Raw genomic sequence first — 27,888 nt, 5'->3', positions numbered from 1 at the left:
GAGGAGCGACTGTGTATTTATAGTATGAAAGATGATGTGTTGACATGTGTCCCCGTGGAGATGAGACCAACAAGGCCTATGACTCTACAGATGTTTCATCTTGGAATGGCTCTGCCAGCTTTTCAGGTCTGCAGAGAGTAAGAATATCACTTGTTCATCTGATTCACGATCCTTGCAACCTCCTATGCGCTGCATCGTTGGATGGAAATTGGAGTTCCAGACAGAAATCAGGCTCCACCTGCTTCCAGAAGCTCAGAGTCCAGGGGTGAGAACCCAATGGAGAACATACGCGGCTACATGGACATAGTAATGATAACACCAGAAACTTTTGGCGAATAAAGAGTCACATTACCTAAAGGATGAGGACAGATGTGTTTATTTGAAGAGGAGAGAGCTACATTTAAATGATAAAAAAATTTATAAGTTTCACTGCTGACAGAAAGCTGAAAGAGAGTCTGAGGGGTGGTGGAACAGCATGAGGGAAGGTGGAACAGCACGTGTCTAAGTACGTGTTAAGAGGGAGCCTCTCGTATGTTTGGAACTGTGAGTTCCTCAGTGTGATTGCAGGCTCCAGTAGGACTAGGAAGTAAGCCAGGTAGGTTGGAGAGGTGGGCAGGGGTCAAGTGAAGTGGAGAATGGTGGGCTCAGCAAAGGAGTGTGTTTTCTCTGCAGCAGGCAGTGGGGACCTTAGACATTTGTAAGCAAGAGAGAGGCACGTTCAGATTCATGGTGTGAGGAAGAGCGATGCCCTAAGATGCAGACTCGCACCTTCGGATTCCTGCTGCTGGCACATTGGAGCTGTCACGCCGGTTTTGAGGCAGGGCTGTTGTCTCCCTAGAAGACCCCTGCAAGGCCTGACGGTGGTGCTCATGGATAGAAGACAACTTTCGATCTGGACTCAGCATTTGGAAGCTCCGTGTACACGCTGGTATCTGTTGGGGGTGTCTTGGGCCTCTGAGAAGGGCGAGTGGTTTTTCCCTGTGTGAGAACGCAGTGATCCAACTGTGCGTATGTCACCTCCTGAGGGTCTTGTTCTTCAGAGTCCTGGAGAGAGGGAAATGTTGAGTGAGGGAGGGGCTCACATTCTTCAGGACTATTAGGGAATAAAGCAGTATCCACGAGGCTGGGCCGAGGAGGACCTACCTCCCTGTTCACTGTTCTGTCCCCCGCAGGCTCTTGGTCCATTACAGCAGCATCTGTAGGAGACAAAAGTCATCAAAACAGCTGAGAGGGCACGTCTGGGTCCTCATTTCATGTGCAGAGCCCAACACACAGCGGGAGACTGTAGGTGCCTGAGGTCCCTCAGCTGCCAACAGCCAGACTCAGACATTCTGTCTCTCTGAGTTCAAGACCCTTCCCCATGAACGGCTCTCAATTTCCATCCCATTGATTCTGTCTCCCACTTTCTGCCTGTCATGGAACCTTCTCCTGGATGTCAGTGGCTGCAGGGACATGAGGATACATTTGAGAATCAGGCAATGGTCTGTGAGCTGAAGGCAGGGACAGGGTGTCTGGTGCTCTCTCTAGAAATCCCTGCCTCTGTGGCTCCTGCCTTGGGCCAGAGACCATCCTGCCGGTGAGGAACACACACCCGCATGCTCCCATCCCTCCTCATCCTTCCTCCCCACACGGCCCTGAGGTCTGTGGCCTCTGCTTCGTGAGACTTACTCTTTTTGTTGGAGCACCAGCGATGCAGGAGAAAGAAGAAGATGGTGAAGAGGATCATGACCACTGAGGTCCCAATCAGAACATGCAGGTGTCTGGGGTTACCTGGAGGAAGAAGAGACTCCAATAAGAAGCTAATCATAGCAGTTTCTTGTTATGGATTGTCTCTCGTTTCTTGATTGACAGGTAACCATGTGGAATGTCTCCTTAGGACAAGCGGCCTGATGGCGGGAGACCCAGCTTTCTCCTGCTCTGTTTTGAGGAAGGAGGAAGGGGACCAGGAGCCAAGGAACGTGGGAGCTTCTAGAAACTGGGACATGTGAAGAGCAGATTCTCGCCTGGAACCTTCGGAGGGAAGGCAGCCTTGCTGTCACCTTGAATTTAGCCCAGTGAGGAGCATTTCATCCTTTGAGCTACAGCACTGTAAGATAATTAAACAGCTGTTTTGTTTTCATCCACCAATTTTGTGGAAATTTTTTATGGCAACAATAGGAAAGGATTCTAACTGCACAGCCTGAGCTTGGGGCTGTGGCTGAATGAGTCAGTGAGTCGGAGTGTGCGTGCAAGGCTCTTTACTGCAAGGCTCTTGCTCTGCTGAGTCAGCCAGGGTTGCCTCATGACCCACAGGAGTTCATTCCTTGGCAAGTGGATCTTCTCTAAAACACCTTGGCCTCATTAGATGTTCCCTTCCCTTCCCTCTTTCAAGCCCCCAGGAATTTATCCTCCAGTTAGGAATGCAGGGAGAACAAACACTGCATTTTTCCTAAGAAGGATGTCAGATTTGCAATCATTCTTTCAGCTTGTAGGAGGTCTCAACTGCAGAAGATTAGAGATTAAGAGACTTCACTGAGCCCTGTGCTGGGCCCAGATCCCTTTTGCTGTTGGAGTGTCTGGAGTTCAGAGAGATGGTGGAAGACAGGCCCACAGTCAGAGCTGGGAGGTGCTGAGCCAAGGCTTGAATCCAAGGCTTCCACCTCCCCAGGTTTCCAAAAGCAGAGATAAGAGGCATTCTTTACTCACTGGTTTTGGAGCTTGGTTCAGTGGGCGAAGGCCAACTACGTGAAGGGTTTCCTAGAATAGAGACAGGAGAGAGGTGAGGAAATGAGGGTGCCTGTCCTCTACTCAAGCGAAATCTTTGAGGTTGATTCACGGCCAACACTCTGTTATCCAACACTGGGCTCTGGGAGTCCTGGGATACTCTTCTCCATAATTTTTGTATGTGTTACCCATTGTCTCGAGACTTTAAGATATAGAGAGAAAACAGGAACATCACATTACCTGATTTAAAAATATGTTACAGAGCTGTGGTAAACAAAACAGCATGACGTTGGCATAAAGAAAAGTGCATAGAACAATGGATTAAAATGAAGAACACAGATATAATCTATGCGTCTACATTCAACGGCTCTTTTGTTTTTTTTTGAGATGGAATCTTTTTTTTTTTTTTTTTTTGAGATGGAGTCTCGCTCTGTTGCCCAGGCTGGAGTGCAGTGGCGCGATCTCGGCTCACTGCAAGCTCCGCCTCCCGGGTTCACGCCATTCTCCTGCCTCAGCCTCCCGAGTAGCTGGGACTACAGGTGCCCACAACCGCGCCCGGCTAATTTTTTGTATTTTTAGTAGAGACGGGGTTTCACCGTGGTCTCGATCTCCTGACCTTGTGATCCGCCCGCCTCGGCCTCCCAAAGTGCTGGGATTACAGGCGTGAGCCACTGCGCCCGGCCGAGATGGAATCTTGCTCTGTCACACAAGCTGGAGTGTAGAGGTGCAATTTCGGCTCAGAGCAACCTCTGTCTCCTAAATTCAAGCAATTCTCTTGCTTCAGACTCTCGAGTAGTGGTATGACAGGTGCTGACCACCATGCTCAGCTAATTTTTGTACTTTTAGTGGAGACAGGGTTTTACTATGTTGGCCAGGCGGGCCTTGAACTCCTGGTCTCAGGTGATCTACCCACCTTGGCCTCTGAAAGTGCTGGGATTGCAGGTGTGAGCCACCATGCCCAGCCAATCCAATGCATTTTGACAAAAGTGTCAAGAACCTACAATCAGGAAAGGACAGTCTTTTCAATAAACGATGCGGGGAAAACGGGTTATCTCCATGCAAGGAATGAAACTGCACCTCTACCTCTCACCATTAAGAAAAGTCAAATCCAAATGGATTAAATACATGAGTCTAAGTCCTGAACCTATGAAACATGTAGAAGAAAATATTGGGGAAATGCTTCAGGACATTTGTCTGAGAAAAGACATTTTGTTTAAAACCTCAAAAACACAAGTAATCAAAGCAAAAAACAGACCACAGGGATTCCATCAAACTAAGCAGCTTCTGCACTGCAAAACAAATAACCAACAAAGTGAAGAGACAACCCACAGAATGGGAGCCAATATTTGCAAACTATGCATCTGAGACGGGATTTATAACTAGAAATATAAGAAGCTCACATAACTCAATAAAACAAAGAATTTAACTTTAAAAAATGAGCAAAAGACATGAACAGATATTTCTCCACAAACAAAACATATAAATGGCCATCATGTGTATGAAAATGTTCAGTATCACTCATCATCAGAGAAATACAAATGAAAAATCACAATGAATTTTCATCTCACCCCATTAAAATGGTTTTTATCCATAAGACAGGCAAAACAAATGCTGGCAAGATGGTAGAGAAAGGAGAACCCTGGTACCCTGTTGGTAGGAAGGTAAATTAGTACAGCCATTATGCAGAAAAGTATGGAAGTCCTTTAAGAAACTAAAAAGAGGCTGGGCATGGTGGCTCATGCCTGTAATCCCAGCAGTTTCGGAGAGCGAGGCGGGCACCTGGCTTGAGGTCAGGAGTTTGAGAGCAGCCTGATCAACATGGGGAAACCCTGTCTGTACTAAAAAATACAAAACATATCTAGGCGTTGTGGCGTGCACCTGTAATCTCAGCTCCCAGGGAGGCTGAGGCAGAAGAATCATTTGATTCCAGGAGGCCACTGCCTCCCAGGAGGTTGCAATGAGCCTAGATTGTGTCAGTTGCACTCCAGCCTGGGCTACAGAGGAACGCTCTGCCTCAAAAACAAAAACAAAACAAAAACGAAACAAACGACTAAAAAGAGAATTTTCATAGTATTCACAAATTCACTACTGGGTTTATATCCAAAGGAAAGGACTTCAGTGTATTGAAGTTCTATCTGCACCTCCGTGACTGTTCCAGCACAGTTCACAGTAGCTAAGATGTGGAGTCCACCTACCTGCCCATCAGTGGGTGAACGGATAGAGAGAATGTAGTACATACACACAGTGGAGACAACTCATCCATAGAGACAGTAACATCCTGACATTTGCAGCCACATGGATGGAACTGGAGCTCATTACAAAGATTCCCAATTCTCACCCTTATGCAGGAGCTCTAAAGTGGATCTCAAGAAGGTAGAGAGTAATAGAATGGTGGCTACCAGAGGCCAGGAAGGGAATGGTGGAGGGTGAAAACAACACAAAACAAAAACCAGAACAGAATATCAATGTATTTATGACCACTAGACTTTACACTTAAAAATGGTAAAGGTGGTCAATTTTATAGGTATTTTTAAGCTCAACAATTCTTTTTTCAAATGAAAAGGAAAGGGTGTAAGGGTTCCTGGTGATGATATGTCTGTGTGGGTGAGAGGCCGGGATGGGCTTCTGGGAAATGGGTAAGGTCGAGGGGCTAAGGGAACCTCTGATCTCCCCAAACTGAGCCCAGTCTCCCTCCTCTGGGTCTGTCCTGACCAGTTTCTCCATCTGCCTGGGTGCCTGGAGCCCTGACCGTGGAACACCACGCAGGCCATGCAGGAGGGTTTGGAGGTGCCCTCTCTGCCATCCTGCGTCCTGATCCCCCCCTCACACCGAAGCTTGGTCTTCTCTCTGAACCTGTCCATGCTTCTCTCCATCATCAGCAGGAAGCCCCTCAGCTATGGCTCTAGGATCATAAGACACGGGACAGGCATGGGGTTTCCTCACCTGTGACAGAAACGGGCAGTGGGTCACTCGGGTGTGACCACTTGTAGGGTGCGGTACGGAAAGAACCGAAGCATCTGTAGGTTCCTCCGTGGGTGGCAGGGCCCAGAGGGAAGTCGGCCTGGAATGTTCCATTGACGCTTGGCACTGCAGAGAGACTAAGTTCACGGGCCTCCCCCTCCCTGGATAGATGGTACATGTCAAACGAGCACCGGGAGCTGCAGGACAAGGTCACGTTCTCTCCTGCCTGAACCGTGGGGCCCGGCTGGGCTGAGAGAGAAGGTTTCTCATATTTACCTGGAAGGAGAAGAGGCAGTTTCTTCAGGGAGGTTCTTCCCTGTCACAGCTCCCCTCACATCTGAGCTGAGAACTCACTCCTCTGATCTATGACCTAATGCTCTCTCTGTCTCTCACCCTCCACCCCGTCTCTCTTCAGGTCTATTTCCTCCTTCCACCTTCTCTGTCTCTCTAGGTCTCTGACCTCACTTCCCCAGCCTGAGGTGTGTTTTCCCTTTTTGTATTGTTTTCTTCTCTCTGATCCTCCTTGGATTGTTGACTTGATCTTCCTTTTTCTTTAATTCTGAGTTTCTCACTTTCTGTCTTCTTCATAACCTTCTGCACATTTCTATCTATTATCTATCGATCGATCTATCTATCTACTACCTGTCAATCTATCAATTATCTATCTGTAATCTATACCTATGTATCATGTATCTCTCTCTCTATCAGTTGTCTGTCTCTCTATCTATCCACCATCTATCTATTATCTATATCTATGTATCATCTGTCTATTCCCTCTCTATCTGTCTGCCTCTTTGTCTCTATGATTCATCTACGTATCTATGTATCTATTTATGTGTCTATCTACCTATCTATCTATCGATCCATTTATCTATCTATCTATCTATGTAATCTATCATCATCATCTCTATGTATCATCTATCAATCGCTGTCTAAGTATCTATAACCCATCCACTACCTATCATCTACCTATTTATCATCTATCTATATCTATCTACCCATCTACCATCTGCCTCTCTCCATCTCCTTGTCTTTCTCTGCCTCTCAGTCTCTCTAGTTCTATTTGGAATCTCTGCAATCCATCCCCACATCTTTATCTATCTCTGTCTTTGTGCCCCTCCCTCAGGGTTCTGATTTTGGAGCTTTTCTCTGCTCCCTTCCATCATTCTCTCCACTCCTCTGCCCTCCCTTCTGTCTCTTTATGTGTCTGTGTGTCTCTCAGTCCCTTTCCTCTGGCTCATTCTCTGTGTGTTTATGTCTTTGCTTTTGGATGTTCCTGATTTCTCTCTGTGTCTCTCAGTAATCGATCATATGTAGGATTATGTGGAATATGAGCCTCAGAATCCAGTCTGGGGACCCCAAGTACACACAGCACACAGGGGTTGGTGTTCTGGGGCCACGATATCCTGGGACGATGACTCTCCACTGCACGGAAGGCAGAGGTGTCAGAACAAACACAGCATCTGTAGGTGCCACAAGGTCTGAGGCCACAGGGGCTGACTCAGGACAGAAATATGGGTGTCCTTGGGTTCTCCTGGTAGAAACGCTTTGTGGAGGTAAAACAGAAATGAAGTTTTTCACCTGTGCCAAGTCTCTGAGCAACGTCAGCACAGAAGGACGACTCTCTCTGGGACATGTCTGTGTCTGGGTGTCCCCTTTAACTCTTTCTCTGTTTTCTACCTCCCTGTATGGTCCCTGTGTCTGTCCTCTGTTATGACACCTGGTCTGTGCTTGTGTCTCCTGTTTCTCTGTCTCTGTTGGTACAGACCTCCCCAAGTGAGTCTCTCTCCATAAGAATCCCACACTCATCTTCCTCATGACCACCCGGGGCTTCCAAGTCCTGGATTATTCACTCTGTGTCCCAGTGACAATGAGAAGAATGTCCGGACACTCTCACCTGTGATCACGATGTCCAGGGGGTCACTGGGAGCTGACAACACATAGGGGGAGTGAGTGACAGAACCGTAGCATCTGTAGGTCCCTGCAAGGTCAGACGTCGTGGAATTGATGGAATAGTTGGCCTGGGAACCCCCACTGTGGAGCTCTCCAACAAGGTGCAAGGGCTTCTCAAAGTTCACCTCACTGTGCAGAAAGAAGTGCTCAAACACGGTATCTGAAGAACATTGTAGGGTGACCGTCTCTCCTGATTTCACCAGGGGACCTGGGAGGGCCAGTAGGGAAGGTTTTCTGTGGACTCCTAGAAAGAGAGGTTGTGAGTTTAGAAGGCGTCTCCCTTTGTCATCATATCCATGGCACCTGGAACGAGTGAGGGTTCCTCTCCCGGCTGTCTGTCTGTCTCCTCCCCCTCTGTGTCTCCCTGTCTTTTATCCCCTGGTGCAGTTCCCTTCATCTGTGTCCCTCCCTCTTCTCTGTCCGTCTGTCTCTAGTAGCCTCGGACGTCCTTCCCACTGGGCTCAGCCTCATCTCTTAGGCTGTCGTATGTGTTTCCCACTAATCTCTTTCCTGCTGTCTATGTGGGGCTGGAAGAGGATCCAGGCAGGCTGCATGTCCAGGCTCTTAGCAGCCTGGTTTAATCTCTTTTGGAGAAACTGGAGTCCCTGGTGTGAGGTATGAACTGATTAGTAAGGCAGGCACCAGTGTCCACACCCCCTGTTCCTGGTGGGGATTGGGATCCTCTCCTGCCATGCCTGTGCCTTCTCCATGGCCTCAGCTTCCACAGGGTGGCTCCTGGTGCTGGATCCAGGAGCATCGACCCCTCCCTATGTGGATGGAGCCTGGTGGTGGCATCAGCGTCCCGTCCTTCCTGATCTCGGGGTTGCCAACTTTCTCCTTGTTTGGTTTCTTTAATTAATTGATTAATTAATTTATTTTTGAGACAGAGTGTCACTTTTTCACCCAGGCTGGAGTGTAGTGGTGTGGTCTTGGCTCACTGCAACTTCCTCCCAGATTCAAGTGATTGAATCCAGTCGTTGGTTTACTCGCGCCCACCACCATGCCCGGCTATCGTTGTTTGGTTTCCTAACTTGTCCTTGACCATGTTCCTGTGTTGGTTTCCTGTTGCTGCGGCAGAAAATTATCACAAACATGGTGGCAGGAGAGAATACACTGACCCCTTCCACTTTTAGAGTCAGAAATTGGATCCAGTTCTCCCTGTGCTAAGATCAAGGCGTCTACAGAACTGTGTTCCCTTTGGAGACACCGCAGAGTGGTTCTCTTGACTTCTCCAGCCCGTAGAGGCCACCTGCCATTGTGGCTCGTGGCCTTCCTTCACCTCCAAAGCCCACAGTGGCTGATGGAGTCTCCCACGACGCTGCTCTAACCCCCACTCTCCTCCTCCTCCTCCTATCGTTTGGTGCCTTGTGATTCCACTGAGCCCAGTGGGACAGTCCAGGCCATCTCCCCATCTCAAGGTCAACTCATCAACAACCTGAGCTCCATCTTCCCCTTCAGTCCCCTGCCCTATAGCATAAAGAGTCACAGGCTCCAGGGATTAGAATGTAACCATATTGGGGACAGTTATTCTTCCCATCATAGCACCCATTTCCCTGTATTAAATCCCCCTTTACCCCAAAGACAGTCAGGTCCTGAGTGATGGGACCCTCGTGGACACCCTCAGCAGAAGCTCTGGGATTCAGGAGGTGGGACAAGGAGAAGCCCTGACAGGAGCCCTCTGACCTGTGACCATGATCTCCAGGGGGTCACTGAGTGCCGACCACTCAGTGGGGGAGTGCGGGTATGAACCCTGACATCTGTAAGTCCCTGCGTCTGCTGGGGTCACAGGGCCCATGAGGAAGCTCTGCTGGAATATTCTGTTGTGGAAGACGGGAACGTGGCTTCTGTCGTCTTTGTACAGAGTGAAGTTGGTAAAGTTGTTAAACCCACGACGATAGTGACACCGAAGAGTCACGTGTCCTCCCTGAGGCACCAGAGTGCTGGGCTGGGCAGACAGCGAGGTCTTGTCCTGACCACCTGGGGGAGAAGGAGGCGCCACCTTAGAGAGGAGGATGTGGAGCCGCCCCTCCCTCCCTGTGCTCAGAAGATTCTTCCCCTTTCCATGTTTCTAAGGCTCCTACCACACCTGGGTGTCTAGGGCTACAGGAAGGACCCATCCCACATAGACATGGCATCTCCCTACAACAAAAGTGTCATTTGAGAACTTTGAACAAATGCTGAATAAGGGACTCTTACTAGATTTTTACACTTCAAGATGACTCACATAAAACAACACAAAGTAGACACGGCATGGAGGGCATGTCCTTTGTGAATGGAATATCAGCCAGTGCATGAACTGAGTCCCTATCAGAGATTTGGAATGTCAGGGTCATGGCTGTGGTTTCCCCACCTCTTCTGGTAGAATGACAGCAGCCACACTGCAGCCCTGACCGTCATGCAAACACTGGAGGGTGTGAGTTACACCTTTGTCCTCAGAGGACCTGCTGTTCCTAGCACTGCTTCCCTCCCTTCCTCAGTCGCTGACACCACTTCCTCCCTGCATACCTCAGCTTGGAGCACCCCAAGCTCACCCCGGTCTTCACAGCGCTTGACTCGGCCAAGGGTAAGAAGAGCCAGAGAGGACGAGGTCAGAAGTGTGAGCCGAGCACCTCAGGGTCCCCCTTTCTTAGTTTATGAGACACTGTCTGACAGGACTTCCCTCCTGTTTCAGGAAAATCCTCTTAGGTGGGGAGATGACACCCTAAGGTTTGGGGAAGGACTCACCCGTGTATGGACAGGCCCTCTGGACCAAAAAGAACCCTGGAAAGAAAGATCATGATGGATGATCCATCTGCAGGCAAACCAGGGCCTCCCCTGCTGCCCCCACGGGGCTGTGCGTCTGGGCAGCCAGGCCCTTGCTGGGCTGAAGGTAAACTCACCCTGGCTGCCCACCTGCCCCCGCAGCAGGGATCTCAGCTGTTCAGAGACCCAGTCTCCTGATCCAGATCTGCATCCCAGGCCTAGATCTACACAACAGGCCCATATCTCCACTCCATGCTGATATCTCCCCTCCAGGCCCGTATCTCCCTTCCAGGCTTATATCTCCCCTCCAGAGCCATATCTCCCCTCCAGGCCCATATCTTCACTCCAGGCCCATATCTCCACACCAAACCCATATCTCCTTTCCAGGCTCCTATCTCCACTCCAGGCTCATATCTCCACTCCAGGCTCATATCTCTACTCCAGGTCGGGATCTCCACTCCAGGCTCCTATCTCCACTCCAGGCCCGGAATTCCTCTCCAGGCCCATATTTCTGCTCCAAACCCATATCTCCCCTCCAGGCTCATATCTCCACCCCAGGCCCATATCTCCTCTCCAGGCTCATATCTGCACTCCAGGCTCACATCTCCACTCTAAACCCATATCAACCCTCCTGGTTCATATCTCCCCTCCTGACCTGTATCTCCACTCCAGGCCCATATCTCCACTCCAGGCCCATCCCTCCATGCCAGGCCCATGTCTCTATCCCAGGCCTATATCTCCACTCCAGGCCCATATCTCCACCCCAGGCCCATAACTCAACCTCCAGGCCCAGATCTCCCCTCCAGGATCATATCTCCACTCCCGGATCATATCTCCACTCCAGGCCCAGATCTCCCCTCCAGGATCATATCTCCACTCCCGGATCATATCTCCACTCCAGGCCCAGATCTCCCCTCCAGGATCATATCTCCACCCCAGGTCCATATCTCCACTCCAGGCCTATATCTCCACCCCAGGCCCGTATCTCCACTCCAGGCCCAGATCTCCACTCCAGGATCATATCTCCACCCCAGGCCCATATCTTCACTCCAGGCCCAGATCTCCACTCCAGATTCATATCTCCACTCCAGGCCCGTAACTCAACCTCCAGGACCAGATCTCCCCTCCAGGCCCAGATCTCCACTCCAGACCTGTATCTCCACCCCAGGCCCATATCTCCACTCCAGGCCCATATCTCCACGCCAGACCCAGATCTCCACCCCAGGCCCAAATCTCCACTCCAGACCCATATCTCCACCCCAGGCCCATCCCTCCATGCCAAGCATATGTCTCTATCCCAGGCCCTTATCTCCAACCCAGGCCCATATCTCCGCCCGAGGCCCAGATCCCCACTCCAGGCCCAGATCTCTACCCCAGGCCCAGATCTCCACTCCAGGCCCAGATCTCCACTCCAGACCTGTATCTCCACTCCATGCCCGTATCTCCACCCCAGGCCCATATCTCCACCCCAGGCCCATATCTCCACTCCAGGCCCATATCTCCACCCCAGGCCCATATCTCCACTCCAGGCCCATATCTCCACCCCAGGCCCATATCTCCACTCCAGGCCCATATCTCCACCCCAGGCCCATATCTCCACTCCAGGCCCATATCTCCACTTCAGGCCCAGATCTCCACTCCAGGCCCATACCTCCACCCCAGGCCCATATCTCCACTCCAGGCCCAGATCTCCACTCCAGGATCATATCTCCACTCCAGGCCCATAACTCAACCTCCAGGTCCAGATCTTCCCTCCAGGCCCAGATCTCCAACCCAGTGCTTCCTCCCCCGATTCCCTTCCAGGACTCACCAACACACACCACGCTGACGACCATGAGCGACATGGTGCTGCCGGTGCAGACAGGCGGCCGCGCCCCAGCTCAGCTCAGCAGCGCACAGGATGTTATCTGGCGCCCTGCCCATGCAGTTGACGTGCTGACCACATCATGGGAGGGTGACGTACGCAGGCTCTTCCTACCTTGCATGAGGTGCAGCGGGTGCTCACTCAAGAGTGGAAAATGGCTTCCTGGAAATGGTTCTCACTAGAACTGACACCTTGTGTCCTTCACTATGACCAGCTCAAAACACGTCTCAGATCCAACCTCCCGGACACGAGGTGACTGAAATCTGTGCTGACGTGAAAGACTTTTTATGTATTTTTATTGTTTTTATCTGTGTTTCAAACTCTTCCGTGTGTAATATGCGAAATATCTAATAGGTATTATGAACGTTGTCAGAGCAATTGTGAATAAACCATTAGGATGTTTCATGCTTGTATTTCTAGTATGACAGCAGAACCAGTTTAAATGATTTAAATACCCAGGGAAGGATTATGCAATTATTTACAATCTTAGAACTGTTCTTCATCAGCAAAACCCACAACATGTCAATTCTGGATTTTTGTCATTTTATCTACAATTTGTCTCATGACCTGAGAGTCCAGAGTCCCAACTCATGGTTCGCTCTCTCTGTCTCTCTGCCTCCCTCATTTTCAATTGTATGGAAATATCCAGTAACATAATGCTATAAAAAATCAAGTGTCCCCCAGCACTTTGGGAAGCCGAGGTGGGTGGATCAACGGAGGTCGGGAGTTCGAGACCTCCCTGGCCAACTTAGTGAAACCATGTCTCTGCTAAACATACAAAAATTAGCCATGCCTGGTGGTGGGCACCCGTCATGCCAGCTACTCAAGAGGCTGAGGCAGGAGAATCGCTTGAATCTAGGAGGCGGAAGTTGCAGTGAGCCGAGATTCTGCCACTGCAGTCCAGCCTGGGTGACAGAGCGAGACTCTGCCTGAAGAAACATAAAAAAAACGTAGCAAATAGCCTATAATAAGAAACTAGAGGACTCCAGCTACCAAATTGTAAGGGTTTGTAAAAGCCTACGGAATGTGCAGCATCCTCAAGAGAGCGAACACAGAGAGCCCCTTATCGGAAAACAGTGTCTAAAATACATCCGTGTACACACAGTCCCGTTAGAGTTGACAAAGGCTGCCGTGTGGTTAAAGGAGGAATAGAATGTCTTCTCCATAGATAACATGGGCCCAAGGGTTACACATAGAAAAAAATAAATCTACACGTATTCTCACACTATAAAACACTTCTTGTTTTTAATCTTGTTGTTGTAAATTTTTTATGATATTTATTTAAAATTGAGAAATAAAAGTGAGATACAATCGTCCTTCACTATTCGTGGGTGATTGGTTTCAGGATCTCCGCTCAGATACCACAATTCGCAGATGCTCAAGCCTCTTACATAAAATGGTCCAGCGTTTGCATATAACCCATGTTCATCCTCCTGTGTACATGAAATCATCTCTAGATTACTTATAATTCCTGACACAGCCTACACACCATTCCATTTGTGTCCATTCAACATAGTTTTGCTTTTTGAAATTTTGTGGATTTTTTCTCTGAATATTTTTGATTTATAGTTGGCTCAACAAACACCTGTAAACCCCACAGATCTGGAGGAGCGACTGTGTATTTATAGTATGAAGATGATGTGTGGACATGTGTCCCCGTGGAGATGAGACTAACAAGGCCTATGACTCTACAAATGTTTCATCTTGGAATGGCTCTGCCAGCTTTCCAGGTCTGCAGAGAGTAAGAATATCACTTGTTCATCTGATTCACGATCCTTGCAACCTCCTGTGTGCTGCATCGTTGGATGGAAATTGGAGTTCCAGACAGAAACCAGGCTCCACTCTGCTTCCAGAAGCTCAGAGTCCAGGGGTGAGAAACCATTGGAGAACATATGGGGCTATATGGACATAGTAATGATAACACCAGAAACTTTCAGCGAATAAAGAGTCACATTACCTAAAGGATGAGGGTAGAGGTGTTTATTTGAAGAGGAGAGAGCTACGTTGAAATGATAAAAAAATTTATAAGTTTCACTGCAGACAAGGGCTGAAAGATAATCTGAGGGGTGGTGGAACAGCATGAGGGAAGATGGAACAGCACATGACTAAGTGCCGTGTTAAGAGGGAGCCTCTTGTATGTTTGGAACTGTGAGTTCCTCAGTGTGACTGCAGCCTCCAGTAGGACTAGGAAGTAAGCCAGTAGGTTGGAGAGGTGGGCAGGGGTCAAGTGAATTGGAGAATGGTGGGCTCAGCAAAGGAGTGTGTTTTCTCTGCAGCAGGCAGTGGGGACCTTAGACATTTGTAAGCAAGAGAGAGGCACGTTCAGATTCGTGGTGTGAAGAAGAGCGATGTCCTAAGATGCAGACTCACACCTTCGGATTCCTGCTGCTGGTACATTGGAGCTGTGAAGCCGGTTTTGAGACAGGGCTGTTGTCTCCCTAGAAGACCCCTTCAAGGCCTGACGGTGGTGCTCATGGATAGAAGACAACTTTCGATCTGGGCTCAGCATTTGGAAGCTCTATGTACACGCTGGTATCTGTTGGGGATCTCCTGGGCCTCTGAGAAGAGCGAGTGATTTTTCCCTGTGTGAGAACGCAGTGATCCAACTGTGCGTATGTCACCTCCTGAGGGTCTTGTTCATCAGGGTCCTGGAGAGAGGGAAATGTTGAGTGAGGGAGGGGCTCACACTCTTCAGGACTATTAGGGAATAAAACAGTATCCACGAGGCTGGGCCGAGGAGGACCTACCTCCCTGTTCACTGTTCTGTCCCCCGCAGGCTCTTGGTCCATTACAGCAGCATCTGTAGGAGACAAAAGTCATCAAAACAGCTGGGAGGACCCGTCTGGGTCCTCATTTCATGTGCAGAGCCCAACACACAGGGGAGGCCGTAGACGCCTGAGGTGCCTCAGCTGCCAACAGCGAGGCTCAGACATTCTGTTTCTCTGAGTTCAAGACCCCTTCCCATGAATGGCTCTCAATTTCCATCCCATTGATTCTGTCTCCCACTTTCTGCCTGTCATGGAACCTTCTCCTGGATGTCAGTGGCTGCAGGGACATGAGGATACAGTTCAGAATCAGGCAATGGTCTGTGAGCTGAAGGCAGGGACAGGGTGTCTGGTGCTCTCTCTAGAAAGCTCTGCCTCTGTGGCTCCTGCCTTGGGCCAGAGACCATCCTGCCGGTGAGGAACACACACCTGCGTGCTCCCATCCCGCTTCCCCCCACGTCCCTGAGGTCTGCGGCCTCTGCTTCGTGAGACTTACTCTTTTTGTTGGAGCACCAGCGATGCAGGAGAAAGAAGAAGATGGTGAAGAGGATCATGACCACTGAGGTCCCAATCAGAACATGCAGGTGTCTGGGGATACCTGGAGGATGAAGAGACTCCAATAAGAAGCTAATCATAGCAGTTCCTTGTTATGGATTGTCTCTCGTTTCTTGATTGACAGGTAACCATGTGGAATGTCTCCTTAGGACAAGGGGCCTGATGGCGGGAGACCCAGCTTTCTCCTGCTCTGTTTTGAGGAAGGAGGAAGGGGACCAGGAGCCAAGGAATGTGGGAGCCTCTAGAAACTGGGACATGTGAAGAGCAGATTCTCGCCTGGAACCTTCGGAGGGAAGGCAGCCTTGCTGTCACCTTGATTTTAGCCCAGTGAGGTGCATTTCATCCTTTGAGCTACAGCACTGTAAAATAATTAAAAAGCCGTTTTGTTTTCATCCACCAATTTTGTGGAAATTTGTTATGGCAACAATAGAAAAGGATTCTAACTGCACAGCCTGAGCATGGGGCCATGGCTGAATGAGTCAGTGAGTCGGAGTGTGCGTGCAAGGCTCTTTACTGCAAGGCTCTTGCTCTGCTGAGTCAGCCAGGGTTGCCTCATGACCCACAGGAGTTCATTCCTTGGCAAGTGGAACTTCTCTAAAACACCTCACCCTCATTAGATGTTCCCTTCCCTTCCCTCTTTCAAGCCCCCAGGAATTTATCCTCCAGTTAGGAATGCAGGGAGAACACTGCATTTTTCCTGAGAAGGATGTCAGATTTGCAATCATTCTTCCAGCTTGTAGGAGGTCTCAGCAACAGAAAATTAGAGATTAAGAGACTTCACTGAGCCCTGTGCTGGGCCAAGATCCCTTTTGCTGTTGGAGTGTCTGGAGTTCAGAGAGATGATGGAAGACAGGCCCACGGTCAGAGCTGGGAGGTGCTGAGCCAAGGCTTGAATCCAAGACTTCCACCTCCCCAGGTTTCCAAAAGCAGAGATAAGAGGGATTCTTTACTCACTGGTTTTGGAGCTTGGTTCAGTGGGTGAAGGCCAACTACGTGAAGGGTTTCCTAGAACAGAGACAGGAGAGGTGAGGAAATGAGGGTGCCTGTCCTCTACTCAAGGGAAATCTTTGAGGTTGGTTCACGGCAAACACTCTGTTATCCAACACTGGGCTCTGGGAGTCCTGGGATACTCTTCTCCATAATTTTTGTATGTGTTACCCATTGTCTCGAGACTTTAAGATATAGAGAGAAAACAGGAACATCACATTACCTGACTTAAAAATATGTTACAGAGCTGTAGTAAGCAAAACAGCATGACGCTGGCATAAAGAAAAGTGCATAGAACAATGGAGAAAAATGAAGAACACAGATATAATCTATCCGTCTACATTCAATGGTTTTTTTTCTTTTCTTTTTTTTTTTTTTGAGATGGAATCTTGCTCTGTTAACCAGGCTGGGGTGCAGAGGTGCAATCTCGGCTCACAGTAACCTCTGTCTCCTGAATTCAAGCAATTCTCTTGCCTCAGACTCTTGAGTAGTGGTATGACAGGAGCTGACCACCATGCTCAGCTAATTTTTGTACTTTTAGTGGAGACAGGGTTTTACTATGTTGGCCAGGTGGGCCTGGAACTCCTGGTCTCAGGTGATCCACCCACCTTGGCCTCTGAAAGTGCTGGGATTGCAGGTGTGAGCCACCATGCCCAGCCAATCCAATTCATTTTGACAAAAGTGTCAAGAACCGACAATCAGGAAAGGACAGTCTTTTCAATAATCGATGCGGGGAAAACGGGTTATCTGCATGCAGGGAATGAAACTGCACCTCTACCTCTCACCATTCAGAAAAGTCAAATCCAGATGGATTAAATACATGAGTCTAAGTCCTGAACCTATGAAACACGTAGAAGAAAATATTGGGCAAATGCTTCAGGACATTTGTTTGAGAACGGACATTTTGTTTAAAACCTCAGAACACAAGTAATCAAAGCAAAAGACAGACGACAGGGATTATATCAAACTAAGCAGCTTCTGCACTGCAAAACAAATAACCAACAAAGTGAAGAGACAACCCACAGAATGGGAGCAAATATTTGCAAACTATGCATCTGAGGCGGGATTTATAACTGGAAATATAAGAAGCTCACATAACTCAATAAAACAAATAATTTAACTAAAAAATGAACAAAAGACATGAACAGGCATTTCTCCACAAACAAAACATATAAATGGCCATGATGTGTATGAAACACTGTTCAGTATCACTCATTATTAGAGAAATACAAATTAAAATCACAATGAATTTTCATCTCACCCCATTAAAATGGCTTTTCTCTGGAAGATAGGGAAACAAATGCTGGCAAGATGGTAGAGAAAGGAGAATCCTACCAACCCTGTTGGTAGGAAGGTAAATTAGTACAGCCATTAAGCAGAAAAGTATGGAAGTTCTTTAAGAAACTAAAAAGAGGCTGGGCATGGTGGCTCATGCCTGTAATCCCAGCAGTTTCGGAGAGTGAGGCGGGCACCTTGCTTGAGGTCAGGAGTTTGAGAGCAGCCTGATCAACATGGGGGAACCCTGTCTGTTCTAAAAAATACAAAACGTAGCTAGGCGTTGTGGCGTACACCTGTAATCCCAGCTCCCAGGGAGGCTGAGGCAGAAGAATCATTTGATTCCAGGAGGCCTCTGCCTCCCAGGAGGTTGCAATGAGCCTAGATTGTGTCACTTGCCCGCCAGCCTGGGCTACAGAGGAAAGCTCTGCCTCAAAAACAAAAACCAAACAAAAACCAAGCAAAAGACTAAAAAGAGAATTTTCATAGTATTCACAAATTCACTACTGGGTTTACATCCAAAGGAAAGGACTTCAGTGTATGGAAGTTCTATCTGCACTCCCATGACTGTTCCAGCACAGTTCACAGTAGCCAAGATGTGGAGTCCACCTACCTGCCCATCAGTGGGTGAACGGATAGAGAGAATGTAGTACATACACACAGTGGAGACTACTCATCCATAGAGACAATAACATCCTGCCATTTGCAGCCACATGGATGGAACTGGAGCTCATTAGAAAGATTCCCATTTCTCACCCTTATGCAGGAGCTCTAAAGTGGATCTCAAGAAGGTAGAGAGTAGAATGGTGGCTACCAGAGGCTAGGAAGGGAACGGTGGAAGTCTGTCCTGACCAGTTTCTCCATCTGCCTGGGTGCCTGGAGCCCTGACCGTGGACCACCACGCAGGCCATGCAGGAGGGTGTGGAGGTGCCCTCCCTGCCATCCTGCGTCCTGATCCCGCCCTCACACCGAAGCTTGGTCTTCTCTCTGAACCTGTCCATGCTTCTCTCCATCATCAGCAGCAAGTTCCTCAGCTATGGCTCTGGGATCATAAGACATGGGACAGGCATGGGGTTTCCTCACCTGTGACAGAAACGGGCAGTGGGTCACTCGGGTCTGACCACTGGTAGGGTGTGGTACGGAAAGAACCGAAGCATCTGTAGGTTACTCTGTGGGTGGCAGGGCCCAGAGGGAAGTCGGCCTGGAATGTTCCATTGATGCTTGGCACTGCAGAGAGACTAAGTTCACGAGCCTCCCCCTCCCTGGATAGATGGTACATGTCAAACGAGCACCGGGAGCTGCAGGACAAGGTCACGTTCTCTCCTGCCTGAACCGTGGGGCCCGGCTGGGCTGAGAGAGAAGGTTTCTCATATAGACCTGGAAGGAGAAGAGGCAGTTTCCTCAGGGAAGTTCTTCCCTGTCACAGCTCCCCTCACATCTGAGCTGAGAACTCACTCCTCTGCTCTATGACCTAATGCTCTCTCTGTCTCTCACCCTCCACCCTGTCTCTCTTCATGTCTGTTTCCTCCTTCCACCTTCTCTGTCTCTCTAGGTCTCTGACCTCACTTCCCCAGCCCGAGGTGTGTTTTCCCTTTTTGTATTGTTTTCTTCTCTCTGATCCTCCTTGGATTGTTGACTTGATCTTCCTTTTTCTTTAATTCTGAGTTTCTCACTTTCTGTTTTGTTCATAACCTTCTGCACATTTCTATCTCTTATCTATCGATCGATCAATCTATCTACTACCTGTCAATCTATCAATTATCTATCTGTAATCTATATCTATGTATCATGTATCTGTCTCTGTATCTATTGTCTGTCTCTCTATCTATCCACCATTCATCTATTTTCTATACCTATGTATCATCTGTCTATTCCCTCTCTGTCTGCCTCTCTGTCTCTATGTATCATCTACGTATCTATGTACCTATCTATGTGTCTATCTATCTCTCTATCTATCTATCGATCTATCTATCTGTCTATCTATCTATCATCATCATCATCATCTCCATGAATCATCTATCTATCAATCGCCATCTATGTATCTATAACCCATCCATTATCTATCATCTACCTATTTATCATCTATCTATATCTCTCTATCCATCTATCATCTGTCTCTCTCCATCTCCTTGTCTTTCTCTGCCTCTCAGTCTCTCTAGTTCTATTTGGAATCTTTGCAATCCATCCCCACATCTTTATCTATCTCTGTTTGTGCCCCCGCCCTCAGGGTTCTGATTTTGGAGCTTTTCTCTCCTCCCTTCCATCATTCTCTCCACTCCTCTGCCCTCTTTTCTGTTTCTTTATGTGTCTGTGAGTCTCTCAATCACCTTCCTCTGGCTCCTTCTCTGTGTGTCTTTGCTTTTTGTCTTCTCTTTATGTCTTTGCTTTTTGATGTTCCTGATTTCTCCCTGTGTCTCTCAGGAATCCTATCATATGTGGGGTTATGTGGAATATGAGCCTCAGAATCCAGTGCGGGGACCCCAAGTACACACAGCATACAGGGGTTGGTGTTCTGGGGTCATGATATCCTGGGACGATGACTGTCCACTGCACGGAAGGCAGAGGTGTCAGAACAAACACGGCATCTGTAGGTGCCACAAGGCCTGAGGCCACAGGGGCTGACTCAGGACAGAAATATGGGTGTCCTTGGGTTCTCCTGGTAGAAACACTTTGTGGAGGTAAAGCAGAAATGAAACTTATAACCTGTGCCAAGTCTCTGAGGAAAGTCAGCATGGAAGGACACCTCTGGGACATGTCTGTCTGTCTGGGTGTCCCCTTTAACTCTTTCTCTCTTTTCTACCTCCCTGTATGGCCCCTGTGTCTGTCCTCTGTTATGACACCTGGTCTGTGCTTGTGTCTCCTGTTTCTCTGTCTCTGTTGGTACAGACCTCGCCACGTCAGTCTCTCTCCATAAGAATCCCACACTCATCTTCCTCATGACCACCTGGGGCTTCCAAGTCCTGGATCATTCACTCTGTGTCCCAGTGACAATGAGAAGAATGTCCGGACACTCTCACCTGTGATCATGATGTCCAGGGGGTCACTGGGAGCTGACAACACATAGGGGGAGTGAGTGACAGAACCGTAGCATCTGAAGGTCCCTGTAAGGGCAGACGTCGTGGGACGGATGGAATAGTTGGCCTGGGAACCCCCACCATGGAGCTCTCCAACAAGGCGCAGGGGCTCCTCAAAGTTCACCTCACTGTGCAGAAAGAAGTGCTCAAACACGATATCTGAGGAACATTGTAGGGTGACCGTCTCTCCTGATTTCACCAGGGGACCTGGGAGGGCCAGGAGGGAAGGTTTTCTGTGGACTCCTAGAAAGAGAGGTTGTGAGTTTAGAAGGCGGCTCCCTTTGTCATCATATCCATGGCACCTGGAACGAGTGAGGGTTCCCCTCCCGGCTGTCTGTCTCTCTCCTCCCTCTCTGTGTCTCCCTGTCTTTTATCCCCTGGTGCAGGTTCCTCCATCTGTGTCCCTCTCTCTTCTCTGTCCGTCTGTCTCTAGTAGCTTCGGACGCCCTTCCCACTGGGCTCATCCTCATCTCTTAGGCTGTTGTATCTGTTTCCCACTAATCTCCTTCCTGCTGTCTATGTGGGGGTGGAAGAGGAACCCCGGTAGGCTGCATGTCCAGGCTCTTAGCAGCCTGGTTCAATCTCTTTTGGACAAACTGGAGTCCCTGGCAGGAGGAATGAAGTGATCAGTAAGGCAGGCACCAGTGTCCACACTCCCTGTTCCTGGTGGGGACTGGGAGCCTCTCCTGCCATGCCTGTGCCTTCTCCATGGCCTCAGCTTCCATAGGGTGGCTCCTGGTGCTGGTTCCAGGAGCATCGACCCCTCCCTATGTGGATGGAGCCTGGTGGTGGCATCAGCGTCCCGCCCCTCCTGATCTCGGGGTTGCCAACCTTCTCCTTGTTTGGTTTCTTTAATTAATTGATTAATTAATTGATTTTTGAGACAGAGTGTCACTTTTTCACCCAGGCTGGAGTGTAGTGGTGTGGTCTCGGCTCACTGCAACTTCCTCCCGGATTCAATAGATTGAATCCAGTCGTTGGTTTACTCGCGCCCACCACCATGCCCGGCTATTGTTGTTTGGTTTCCTAACTCGTCCTTGACCATGTTCCTGTGTGGGTTTCTTGTTGCTGCGGCAGAAAATTATCCCAAACATGGCATCAGGAGAAACACACTGACCCCTTCCACTTCTGGAGACAGAAATTGGATCCAGTTCTCCCTAAAACAAGGCGTCTACAGAACTGTGTCCCCTCTGGAGACTCAGCGGAGCAGTTCTCTTGACTTCTCCAGCCCGTAGAGGCCACCTGCCATTGTGGCTCATAGTCTTCCTCCACCTTCAAAGCCCACAGTGGCTGATGGAGTCTCCCACGACGCTGCTCTAATCCCCACTCCCTTCTTCCTCCTCCTCTCACGAGGACCCTTGTGATTACAGTGAGCCCAGTGGGACAGTCCAGGCCGTCTCCCCATCTCAAGGTCAACTCATCAACAACCTGAGTTCCATCTTCCCCTTCAGTCCCCTGCCCTATAGCATAAAGAGTCACAGGCTGCAGAGATTAGAATGTAGCCATATTGGGGACAGTTATTCTTCCCATCACAGCACCCATTTCCCTGAGTTCAATCCCCCTTTACCCCAAAGACAGTCAGGTCCTGGGTGACGGGACCCTGGTGGACACCCCCAGCAGAAGCTCTGGGATTCAGGAGGTGGGACAAGGAGAAGCCCAGACAGGAGCCCTCTGACCTGTGACCCTGATAGCCAGGGGGTCACTGAGTGCCGACCACTCAGTGGGGGAGTGCGGGTATGAACCCCGACATCTGTAGGTCCCTGCGTGTGCTGGGGTCACAGGACCCATGAGGAAGCTCTCCTGGAATATTCTGCCAAGGAAGACGGGAACGTGGCTTCTGTCGTCTTTGTACAGAGTGAAGTTGGTAAAGTTGTTAAGTCCATCACGATAGTAACACCGAAGGGTCACGTTTCCTCCCTGAGGCACCACAGCGCTGGGCCGGGCAAACAGGAAGGTCTTGTCCTGACCACCTGGGGGAGAAGGAGGTGCTGCCTTAGAGAGGAGGATGTGGAGCTGCCCCTACCTCCGTGTGCTCAGAAGAGTCTTCCCCTTTCCATGTTTCTAAGGCTCCTAGCGCACCTGAGTGTCCAGAGCTACAGGAAGGACCCATCCCACATAGACATGGCATCTCCCTACAACAAAAGTGTCAGCTGAGAACTTTGAGCAAGTGCTGAATAAGGGACTCTTACTAGATTTTAACACTGCAAGATTACTCACATAAAACAACACAAAGTAGAGACGGCATGGACGGCATGTCCTTTGTGAATGGAACATCAGCCAGTGCATGAACTGAGCCCCCATCAGAAGATTTGGAATGTCAGGGTCATGGCTGTGGTTTCCTCACCTCTTCTGGTAGAAGGACAGCAGCCACACTGCAGCCCTGACCGTCATGGAAACACTGGAGGGTGTGAGTGACACCTTTGTCTTCAGAGGACCTGCTGTTCCTAGGACTGCTTCCCTCCCTTCCTCAGTCGCTGACACCACTTCCTCCCTGCACACCTCAGCTTGGAGCACCCCAAGCTCACCCCGGTCTTCACAGAGCTTGACTCAGCCAAGGGTAAGAAAGCCAGAGTGGGCGAGGTCAGAAGTATGAGCCGAGCACCCCAGGGTCCCCCCTTCTTATTGTATGAGACACTGTCTGACACGACTTCCCTCCTGTTTCAGGAAAATCCTCTTAGGTGAGGAGATGACTCCCTAAGGTTTGGGGAAGGACTCACCCGTGTATGGACAGGCCCTCTGGACCAAGAAGAACCCTGGAAAGAAAGATCATGATGGATGATCCATCTGCAGACAAACCAGGGCCTCCCCTGCTGCCGACACGGGGCTGTGCGTCTGGGCAGCCAGGCCCTTGCTGGGCTGAAGGTAAACTCACCCTGGCTGCCTACCTGCCCCCGCAGCAGAGATCTCAGCTGTGCAGAGACCCAGCCTCCTGATCCAGATCTGCACCCCAGGCCTCGATCTACACAACAAGCTCATATCTCCACTCCATGCTGATATCTCTACTCCAGGCCCATATCTCCACCCCAGGCCCATATCTCCACTCCAGGCTCATATCTCCACTCCAGGCCCATATCTCCACTCCAGGCTCCTATCTCCCTTCCAGGCCCATATCTCCACCCCAGGCCCATATCTCCACTCCAGGCTCATATCTCCCCTCCAGGCTCCTATCTCCCCTCCAGGCCCATATCTCCACTCCAGGCCCATATCTCCACTCCAGACCTGTATCTCCACTCCAGGCTCATATCTCCACTCCAGGCCCATCCCTCCATGCCAGGCTCATATCTCCACTCCAGGCCCATATCTCCACTCCAGACCCATATCTCCTTTCCATGCTCCTATCTCCACCCCAGGCCCATATCTCCACTCCAGGCTCATATCTCCTCTCCATGCTTATATCTCCACTCCAGACCCAGATCTCCACTCCAGACCCAGATCTCCACTGCAGGCCCATCCCTCCATTCCAGGCCCATATCTCCACTCCAGGCCCATATCTCCACTCCAAGCCCATATCTCCACTCCAGACCTGGATCTCCACTCCAGGCCCATATCTCCACTCCAAGCCCATATCTCCACTCCAGACCTGTATCTCCACTCCAGGCTCATATCTCCACTCCAGGCCCATCCCTCCATGCCAGGCTCATATCTCCACTCCAGGCCCATATCTCCACTCCAGACCCATATCTGATTTCCAGGCTCCTATCTCCACCCCAGGCCCATATCTCCAATCCAGGCCCATATCTCCACTCCAGGCTCATATCACAATTCCAGGCCCATGTCTCCATTCCAGGCCCATATCTCCACTCCAGTCTCATATCTCTACTCCAGGCTCATATCTCCCCTCCAGGCTCCTATCTCCACTCCAGGCCCCTATCTCCACCCCAGGCCCATATCTCCTCTCCAGGCTCATATCTGCACTCCAGGCTCATATCTCCACTCCAAACCCATATCTCCCCTCCAGGTTCATATGTCCCCTCCAGGCCCAGATCTCCAGTCCAGGTCCATATCTCCACTCCAGACCCATGTCTCTACTCCAGGAACATATTTCCACTCCAGGCTCCTATCTCCACTCCAGGCCCAGATCTCCAGCCCAGGCCCATATCTCCACTCTAGACCCGTATCACCACTGCAGGCCCGTATCTCCACTCCACGCTCATGTCTCTACTCCAGGATCCTATCTCTATTCCAGGTCCATATCTCCACTCCAGGCCCATATCTCCACTCCAAATCCATATCTCCCCTCCAGGCTCATATCTCCCCTCCAGGCCCGTATCTCCACTCCAGGTCCATATCTCCACTCCAAACCCATATCTCCCTTCCAGGCTCCTATCTCCACTCCTGACCCATATCTCTACTCCAGGAACATATCTCCACTCCAGGCTCCTATCTCCCCTCCAGGCCCAGATCTCCAGCCCAGGCCCAGATCTCCACTCCAGGCCCATATCTCCACTCTAGACCCGTATCTCCACTGCAGGCCCGTATCTCCACTCCACGCTCATGTCTCTACTCCAAGATCCTATCTCTATTCCAGGTTCATATCTCTACTCCAGGCCCAAATCTCCACTCCAGGCCAATATCTCTATCCCAGGCCCATATCTCCACCCAGGTCCAGATCTCCATTCCAGGCCCATATCTCCATTCCAGGCTCAGATCTCCACTCCAGGATCATATCTCCACTCCAGGCTCAGATCTCCACCCCAGGCCCATATCTCCACCCAGGCCCATATCTCCATTCCAGGCCCATCCCTCCATGCCAGGCCCATGTCTCTATCCCAGGCCCATATCTCCAACCCAGGCCCATATCTCCACCCAGGCCTATATCTCCATTCCAGGCCCAGATCTCCACTCCAGGATCATATCTCCACTCCAGGCCCAGATCTCCATCCCAGGCCCATATCTCCACTCCAGGCCCAGATCTCCACCCCAGGCCCATATCTCCATTCCAGGCCCATCCCTCCATGCCAGGCCCATGTCTCTATCCCAGGCCCAGATCTCCACCCCAGGCCCATATCTCCACTCCAGGCCCAGATCTCCACTCCAGGATCATATCTCCACTCCAGGCCCATAACTCAACCTCCAGGTCCAGATCTCCCCTCCAGGATCATATCTCCACTCCAGGCCCAGATCTCCACTCCAGGATCATATCTCCACTCCAGGCCCAGATCTCCACTCCAGGCCCATAACTCAACCTCCAGGTCCAGATCTCCCCTCCAGGCCCAGATCTCCACCCTAGCACTTCGTCCGTCGATTCCCTTCCAGGACTCACCAACACACACCACGCTGACGACCATGAGCAACATGGTGCTGCTGGTGCAGACAGGCGGCTGCGCCCCAGCTCAGCTCAGCAGCGCACAGGATGTTATCTGCCGCCCTGCCCCTGCAGTTGACGTGCTGACCACATCATGGGAGGGTGACGTACGCAGGCTCTTCCTACCTTGCATGAGGTGCAGCGGGTGCTCACTCAAGAGTGGAAAATGGCTTCCTGGAAATGGTTCTCACTAGAACTGACACCTTGTGTCCTTCACTATGACCAGCTCAAAACACGTCTGAGATCCAACCTCCCGGACACGAGGTGACTAAAATCTGTGCTGACGAGAAAGACTTTTCACGTATTTTTGTTGTTTTTATCTGTGTTTCAAACTCTTCTCCGTGTATAATATGTGAAATGTCTAATAGGTATTATGAACATTGTCAGAGCAATTGTGACGAATAAACCATTAGGATGTTTCATGCTTGTATTTCTAGTATGACAGCAGAACCAGTTTAAATGATTTAAATACCCAGGGAAGGATTATGCCATTATTTACAATCTTAGAACTGTTCTTCATCAGCAAAACCCACAACATGTCAATTCTGGATTTTTGTCATTTCATCTACAATTTGTCTCATGACCTGAGATTCCAGAGTCCCAGCACATGGTTTGCTCTCTGTCTGTCTCTCTGCCTCCCTCATTTTAAATTGTATGGAAATATCCAGTAACATAATGCTATAAAAAATCAAGTGTCCCCCAGCACTTTGGGAAGCCGAGGTGGGCGGATCAACGGAGGTTGGGAGTTCGAGACCACCCTGGCCAACTTAGAGAAACCATGTCTCTGCTAAACATACAAAAATTAGCCATGCCTGGTGGTGGGCACCTGTCATGCCAGCTACTCAAAAGGCTGAGGCAGGAGAATCGCTTGAACCTGGGAGGCGGAAGTTGCAGTGAGCCGAGATTCTGCCACTGCAGTCCAGCCTGGGTGACAGAGCGAGACTCTGCCTGAAGAAATATAAAAAAAACGTAGCAAATAACCTATAATAAGAAACTAGAGGACTCCAGCTACCAAACTGTAAGGGTTTGTAAAAGCCTACGGAATGTGCAGCATCCTCAAGGGAGCGAACACAGAGAGCCCCTTATCGGAAAACAGTGTCTAAAATACATCCGTGAACACACAGTCCCGTTAGAACTGACAAAGGCTGCCGTGTGGTTTAAGGAGGAATAGAATGTCTTCTCCATAGATAACATGGGCCCAAGGGTTACGCATAGAAAAAATAAATCTAAACGTACTCTCACACTATAAACCACTTCTTGTTTTTTATCTTGTTGTTGTAAATTTTTTATGATTTATTTTTAAAATTGAGAAATAAAAGTCAGATACAGTCGTCCTTCACTATTCGTGGGTGATTGGTTTCAGGATCTCCGCTCAGATACCACAGTCTGCAGATGCTCAAGCCTCTTACATAAAATGGTCCAGCGTTGGCATATAATCCATGCTCATCCTCCTGTGTACATGAAATCATCTCTAGATTACTTATAATTCCTGACACAGCCTACATACCATTTCATTTGTGTCCATTCAACATAGTTTTGCTTTTTGAAATTTTGTGGATTTTTTCTCTGAATATTTTTGATTTATAGTTGGCTCAACAAACACCTGTAAACCCCACAGATCTGGAGGAGCGACTGTGTATTTATAGTATGAAAGATGATGTGTTGACATGTGTCCCCGTGGAGATGAGACCAACAAGGCCTATG

At 49.6% G+C, this 27,888-nt stretch overlaps 2 pseudogenes; both read right to left on the bottom strand.

Annotated features, from left to right (window-relative positions):
* Nucleotides 1-749: 749 nt before the first annotated feature.
* Nucleotides 750-12,203, bottom strand: LOC139360480 (killer cell immunoglobulin-like receptor 3DL1; annotated as a pseudogene).
* A 2,288-nt stretch (nucleotides 12,204-14,491) lies between these two features.
* Nucleotides 14,492-26,176, bottom strand: LOC139360478 (killer cell immunoglobulin-like receptor 3DL1; annotated as a pseudogene).
* Between the last annotated feature and the right edge of the window lie 1,712 nt (nucleotides 26,177-27,888).

This window comes from Macaca nemestrina, chromosome 20 (assembly GCF_043159975.1).
Source record: "Macaca nemestrina isolate mMacNem1 chromosome 20, mMacNem.hap1, whole genome shotgun sequence".
Classification (NCBI taxonomy): domain Eukaryota; kingdom Metazoa; phylum Chordata; class Mammalia; order Primates; family Cercopithecidae; genus Macaca; species Macaca nemestrina.
The sequence above is the reverse complement of the archived record's forward strand: the minus strand, read 5'-3'. Positions and strand labels throughout refer to the sequence as shown.